This window comes from Rhinoraja longicauda, unplaced genomic scaffold (assembly GCF_053455715.1).
Source record: "Rhinoraja longicauda isolate Sanriku21f unplaced genomic scaffold, sRhiLon1.1 Scf000087, whole genome shotgun sequence".
Taxonomy (NCBI): Eukaryota; Metazoa; Chordata; class Chondrichthyes; order Rajiformes; family Arhynchobatidae; genus Rhinoraja; species Rhinoraja longicauda.
The window spans coordinates 435,001-440,000 of NW_027601305.1; positions in this window are offsets into that span (position 1 = coordinate 435,001).

Sequence of the window (5,000 nt, forward strand, 5' to 3'; positions counted from 1 at the left end):
CAGGATCAATTTATTCCAAAGAGGTGGAAAGACTCTAAGGGGAGTAAGAGACACCTGTGGCTGACAAGGGAAGTCAGGGACAGCATAAAAATTAAGGAGAGGAGGTATAACATAGCAAAGAAGAGTGGGAAGACAGAGGATTGGGACTCTTTTAAAGAGCAACAAAAGTTAACTAAAGAGGCAATGCGGGGAGAAAAGATGAGGTGCGAGGGTAAACTAGCCAATAATATAAAGGAGGATAGCAAAAGTTTTTTTAGGTACGTGAAGAGGAAAAAAATAGTCAAGGCAAATGTGGGTCCCTTGAAGACAGAAACGGGGGAATTTATTATGGGGAACAAAGAAATGGCAGACGAGTTAAACCGTTACTTTGGGTCTGTCTTCACTGAGGAAGATACACACAATCTCCCAAATGTTCTAGGGGCCGGAGAACCTAGGGTGATGGAGGAACTGAAGGAAATCCACATTAGGCAGGAAATGGTTTTGGGTAGACTGATGGGACTGAAGGCTGATAAATCCCCAGGGCCTGATGGTCTGCATCCCAGGGTACCTAAGGAGGTGGCTCTAGAAATAGTGGAAGCATTGGAGATCATTTTTCAATGTTCTATATAGATTCAGGATCAGTTCCTGTGGATTGGAGGATAGCAAATGTTATCCCACTTTTTAAGAAGGGAGGGAGAGAGAAAACGGGTAATTATAGACCAGTTAGTCTGACATCAGTGGTGGGGAAGATGCTGGAGTCAATTAGAAAAGACGAAATTGCTGAGCATTTGGATAGCAGTAACAGGATCATTGCGAGTCAGCATGGATTTACGAAGGGGAAATCATGCTTGACAAATCTACTGGAATGTTTTGAGGATGTAACTAGGAAAATTGACAGGGGAGAGTCAGTGGACGTGGTGTACCTCGACTTTCAGAAAGCCTTCGACAAGCTCCCACATAGGAGATTAGTGGGCAAAATTAGGGCACGTGGTATTGGGGGTAGGGTACTGACATGGATAGAAAATTGGTTGACAGACGGAAAGCAAAGAGTGGGTATAAATGGGTCCCTCTCGGAATGGCAGGCAGTGACCAGTGGGGTACCGCAAGGTTCGGTGCTGGGACCCCAGCTATTTACGATATGCATTAATGACTTAGACGGAGGGATTAAAAGTACCATTAGCAAATTTGCAGATGATACTAAGCTGGAGGGTAGTGTGAATTGTGAGGAAGATGCAATAAGGCTGCAGGATGACTTGGACAGGTTGTGTGAGTGGGCGGATACATGGCAGATGCAGTTTAATGTAGATAAGTGCGAGGTTATTCACTTTGGAAGTAAGAGTAGAAAGGCAGATTATTGTCTGAATGGTGTCAAGTTAGGAGGAGGGGGAGTTCAACGAGATCTGGATGTCCTAGTGCATCAGTCAATGAAAGGAAGCATGCAGGTACAGCAGGCAGTGAAGAAAGCCAATGGAATGTTGGCCTTCGTAACCAGAGGAGTTGAGTATAGGAGCAAAGAGGTCCTTCTACAGTTGTAGCGGGCCCTGGTGAGACCGCACCTGGAGTACTGTGTGCAGTTTTGGTCTCCAAATTTGAGGAAGGATATTCTTGCTATGGAGGGCGTGCAGCGTAGGTTCACTAGGTTAATTCCCGGAATGGCGGGACGGTCGTATGTTGAAAGGCTGGAGCGATTGGGCTTGTATACACTGGTATTTAGAAGAATGAGGGGGGATCTTATTGAAACATATACGATAATTAGGGGATTGGACACATTAGAGGCAGGAAACATGTTCCCAATGTTGGGGGAGTCCAGAACAAGGGGCCACCGTTTAAGAATAAGGGGTAGGCCATTTAGAACGGAGATGAGGAAGAACCTTTTCAGTCAGAGAGTGGTGAAGGTGTGGAATTCTCTGCCTCAGAAGGCAGTGGAGGCCAGTTCGTTGGATGCTTTCAAGAGAGAGCTGGATAGAGCTCTTAAGGATAACGGAGTGAGGGGGTATGGGGAGAAGGCAGGAACGGGGTACTGATTGAGAGTGATCAGCCATGATCGCATTGAATGGCGGTGCTGGCTCGAAGGGCTGAATGGCCGACTCCTGCACCTATTGTCTATTGTCTATTGTCTATAATCAACCACTTTATTTTGCCCGTCTTTGTGACTCCTCTTTGACACGTCGATCACCGCTGAGGCTGTTTTACCTGTTTCCCCTATGTACCGTAAGGTACACTCCTTACATTGAACTGCATACACCCCATTATTTCGCTCACGGGTTATCCTCTGTGCTATCCAGTCTCTCCTGTCACCCTGTTCTATGTTTTTGTCTATTACCCAGTGGGAGCAGGCCCCATATTGACATTAATTTGTAACCCTACTGCTCCCCTCGTCTGCTGGTTTTATCACCATCTCATGTTTATCCCTCAGCTCTGCCGTGGTCTCCCTCTCTTTTTTTCTGGTGAGGTTCGGCCTATCCTTTGTCATGGGCATATCCCAGGCTGTTTTAGTAACGTTCTTTTAAAACGTGTCGTGTTTGTTTGGCTTTACCCACGTTCCAGCATTAGAGGCCAATTTTTGCAATGTTTCCTGGGTGGGATTTGCCGGTTTTACAAATGGTGTCACTATCTCACCCTGCTTCCTGATACCCTTATGGGGTCGGCTCTGTTCTTGCAGAACCCTCGGGTGGTGCAGAGTCTGGGCCTTGTTATCAATATCTTGCCCTGCTTCCCGATACCCTTGCGGGTTCGGCTCTGTTCTTGCAGATCCCTCAGGTGGTGCAGAGTCTGGGCGGCATCGTCACCCAGCACACCGACGCCCACTGAAAATTACCCACGCACAGTGCGCGCCTGGAGCGGCAGTAGTTCAAACTACCCCTACCCCTACCCCTACCCCTACCGCTACCCCTACCCCTACCCCTACCCCTAACCCTAACCCTAACCCTAACCCTAACCCTAACCCTAACCCTAACCCTAACCCTAACCCTAACCCTAACCCTAACCCTAACCCTAACCCTAACCCTAACCCTAACCCTAACCCTAACCCTAACCCTGACCCTAATGCAGGCAGAGTTATTTATAAAGTGGCCCAGACTCTGCACCACCTGAGGGTTTTGTAACAGAACCAACCCCATAAGGGTTTCAGGAAGCAGGGCAAGATATTGATAACAAGGCGCAGACTCTGCACCACCTCAGGGTTCTGCAAGAACAGAGCCGACCCCATAAGGGCATCAGGAATCAGGGCAAGATATTGATAAAATGGCCCAGACTCTGCACCACCTGAGGGTTCTGCAAGAACAGAGCCGACCCCATAAGGGCATCAGGAAGCAGGGCAAGATATTGGTAACAAGGCCCACGGGGAAGGCGGCATACTTTGGGGTTATTTTGTAGTGAGTTTTGAAGGCATGTGCTAGTGTTACGCATACCGAGGGCGCGCAAAGTTCGGCGCGCCCGGGCCAAAACGCCTCTGCTGGCCGCGGCCGAGTCGGCCGACGGATTGCCACGGACTTGCTTGACGACCTGTCACTCTCCGTGCATCGGTTGCACGCCCGGTTCGTCCTTTCCATTTGTTTCATGATGTACACGCGGCAGGCGGAATATTTTAAAAGCACTGTTCTGTTCGAAGTGCACAATGGCCGTTGGGGCAATGCAACTGGGGGTCGGTCGACCGGCTGACGACGCCTGCCTGCCGATTTGGTTCACGATGTCCCCGCCGAAGGCGGCATACTTGAAAGTACTGCCGTTCGCGGCGCGCAATTTGCAGGGGGGAGGAATTGTTAGTGGACGTCTGTGTGCTGGGTGACGATGCTTGCCGACTTGGTTCATGCCGTCCACGCCGAAGACGGCGCCGTTTAAAGTACTGCCGCTCGAGGTGCACAATTTGCGGGGGAATTGTTATTGGGCGTCGGCGTGCTGGGTGACGATGTGGAGATGAGGAACGCCGAGCCAGATCTATCTTATTTGTTTGCTTGGGCCACTGGACTTTGCATGGGCTTTGCATCATTGTGTGCTACGTTAAATCACGGCCAATTGAGTGAGTATTTTTTATTCAACCACTCTATTTTGCCCGTCTTTGTGACTCCTCTATGACACGCCGATCACCGCTGACGTGTTAATCTGCGTGTTAGGTATCTCGGGGGTCAGTTGGACGGACAGATGTGTAAGGGTTTTGTTCGGAAGGATCGTTGAGTGTAAACGGTGAACGGGGGTTAAAGGCCCTGAGGTTTCAATCCTCTAAAGAATGTAAAAGGTCTGACGCGTTAGCTAGCAGCTAATGAGGTGAACCTAGCAGCTAATGAGGCTCTCTCTCTCTCTCACGGCCCCGGGACTCCCTCCCTCCCTCCTCCCTCTTGGAACCCTCCCTGCGTGGGGGGGGGGGGGCACGAAGAAAAAGAGGGTATAAGAAGAATCCAGTGGAAGGAGTAGGGACTGGGGGCGAGGTCAGACAGCCTATCCGGCTAATAAAGCATCATGAGGTTAGGTATAAACTCTGATGACTGCATAAACTCGCCCCTAATGGGGGGGGGGGGGGGGGCACTCTCTCCCCCACCCCTCTCTCCCCAGTGCCACTCCCTCCGACCCCCCCCCCACTCTCTTCGTGTCGCTGGGCCCGCCCGGCACGGCCCCGAGGATCACTCCCCGCGCGGCAACGGGACACCGGGTCGCCGGGCCCGCAGGGTCGTCAGTCGGGCGGGGGGGGGAGGGTGGCCATGCCAGCAGCAGGAGAGGTTTCCAACGAACCCGCGACCGCAGCAGGACCGCCCGCGGCAGACATTTGGACCCAGCGGGTCCGTTCGGGATGGTTGCCGGGCCCGCAGCAGAGGTTTCCTTCCACCCAACGGGGGGGGGGGGGGGGGGGGGGGGGGGGGGCGGGGCTGCCCATCTTCCCGCTCGAAGCAACGGCCTCACCCTAACGGCCTCACCCTAACAACCCTCACCCTGACCCTAAACCGCTCGGTTCATGACTTCTCTCCGTTTGGTTCATGAATTCGCCATTTAGTTCACGACTTCTCCTGTTGGTTCCTGACTTCTACCTC